We start from the raw sequence: 2629 nt of genomic DNA, 5'->3' as shown, positions 1-2629 counted from the left end.
CAAAAACCCCTAAAATTAATGAGGGAAGCTACGGAAGTCAAAGGCAGGATATTTTCCCTGTCCTTTTACCAATCCAGTCCTGACGTGGGCAATGCTTCCAAGGACTAAGTCCGCTGTTGCCTTTTTCTTTCCTCCCAGGCCAGAAATAGCATGAGTCCGTCTACATGCTACATTGTCCAATTCCTGGTTAAAAAACAGAAAACAAAAAACCAGGGGCACCTGCGTGGCTCAGTCGGTTAAGCGTCTGACTCAGTTTTGGTTCAGGTCATGATCTCAGGGTCGTGAGACTGAGCCCTGCGTTGGGCTCTATGCTGAGCACGGAGTCTGCTCGGGATTCTCTCTGTCCTTCTCCCTCTGCCCCTCCCTGCTGACACTCTGCCCCAAAACAAACAAACTATGAAACAACTCACACTTGGCAAAAAGAGAAAAGCATGTTTCTTTTGAAGGGAAGGCAGTACTCAGGTTGAAAGGGGGCCGTGGTTAGCTTTCCTGGTCGAACAGAGCAGAGTCTGCAAAGCTATTTGCAGCACCTGACCCAGGACACAGGCATCCGCACGTAGTAAACCCGCTAGGCACCAGGTTCCGTGCAAAGTGGAATTAAGATGAGTAAGGTGCTAGTTTATAGACGTGCAGGAGGGGCAGGAACAGAGAAAGAAAACTATGACAATGCACGATGACCAGATCCGCTAAACCGATAAAACTAAGTGTTATGAGAGCCAAGAGAACAAATATTTATTCTTTCTGAAGGGAAAAAAAAAAGTTTGGAATTAGTGAGATGAGAAGAGGGGGGAAACAATTGAACTGGGCCTTTAATGAAGAGCAAGATTTCAATACTAAGGAGCTGGGTTTTCCAGTGATGAAAACAGCGGTCAATATTACCAGAATTGTTAATTTTTTTCAAACTTTAAAACTAGTTTCTTACTATGTTAATTCTAAATTAAACACATTTAAATCATTGTTTGTAGTTTTGCTTTGTTTTCATGGTGATGTGTTCAAGTTTTTAGGGGATATAATTTTATTTTGATAATGGACCTAAAACAGCCAGTGATGACATCACATCTGCTGTTAGAGTGGAACACAACGTTCTGGAAAGGCTCAGAAGGCCAAGATCTTGCAGCTCACTGACCCCGCGATGGTCACAGCAGAAACCCTACGTGACTCTAACATTTGCTTGTCATAACTTGAACTACAAATACTAAACGGAATTTAATTTGTCTATTATTTTGTGCTATTATTATTTTAAATCTGTTATTATTTTAAATCTATTGTTTTATTATTTTAGATCTATTATTTCAAGCCATGTAATTTGAGACAATATTTAAAACTCTTCCAACTGATGCACCTTGGATTTTTTTCATCTGGACAACTGAGGGGTTTTGGGGGTTGTTTTTCTATGAATATGTGGGTTATCTAATGAGCACAGAGCTTGTCTTCCAGTTCAGAGAGCCAGTTACTATTAATTAGACCTTTTCTCTGCCCAGTGACCCACCCATACTAGAATAAAATTCTCCTGATTTGTTAAAAGTATGTTTCACCACCCAAAGGAAAAATGGTTAGCATTAATTGTGTGACTGTGAAAATAACTTGTAAACAGGGAACACGTTTTCATATGACCAGTTAGCCAGCACGCTCTCTTCCCTGGGGAAAGCTCCCCGGCTGCTTCCCACAGCATAATAAATACTCGTGTTCAGCGCATTACTTCCTGGGTGTCTGCGTGGTTCAGCTCTTACAAGTTAAACTGCCTGGGTCTGTTCTCAAAACCATCTGTGACAGCTGTATTTATTATTCTAATTATTCTGCTTGTGACATATAATTTTGTGGTGTGGACTGGTGAAGTGTTACCGCAATAAAGGTTATTTGTTTCTAATATAGCGAGATGGAGTGTTTTGGAAAAATAAAATATGAGCAAGAAAATCACAAAAGAAAGGAAAATCATAAAAAACCTAGAAGTGTCATTTGCTTAGATTATATTGCGAATGTCTCTAAGGTCCCACTCCTCTGTGAATTCATGAGAATTTTTCTGATGAATTGTGGGTGGGCTTGTGCTCCATGTGCTCTGAAGATCTCCAATCACATGGGCCAACACTTAAAGTAAAAGCCTCATCCCTAAGTGAAACTATTTATAAGTACGTGTATGTTCAGGCGTTTTGAGTTGAAATAAAACATTTCAATTATATAAGGATCATTCTTTCAATTTTCTGCTCTACCAGACTTTTTTGAACTAGTCAACCAACTATCTGATCCTATTTGGGGCAGGTGAGAAGGCTTCTATTTTATGTTTTCAACAACGTAAAAATGTTCTTTTTCCTGTGGATGGTATAGAGACGTAATAAGCCAAAAAGAAAACAAAGGAAATTGTGCTATCCTGATGGGCATATAGGTGATTGTCCTCGAATGCTATTTAAGGCCATACAACCAGGTGCCTGTGTGGCCCAGTCAGTTAAGCGTCTGCCTTCAGCTCGGGTCATGATCCCAGGGTCCTGGGATCGAGTCCTGCATTGGGCTCCTTGCTCAGAAGGGAGCTTGCTTCTCCCTCTGCCTGCTGCTCCCGCGCTTATGCTCGCTCTCTCTCTCCCTCTCTCTCTGACAAATAAATAGATAAATCCTAAAAAAAAAAAAAAAAAAAAAA

This window comes from Ursus maritimus, unplaced genomic scaffold (genome assembly GCF_017311325.1).
Source record: "Ursus maritimus isolate PB19 unplaced genomic scaffold, ASM1731132v1 scaffold_2, whole genome shotgun sequence".
In the NCBI taxonomy this organism is placed as follows: Eukaryota; Metazoa; Chordata; class Mammalia; order Carnivora; family Ursidae; genus Ursus; species Ursus maritimus.
Note: the sequence above shows the minus strand (reverse complement) of the source record.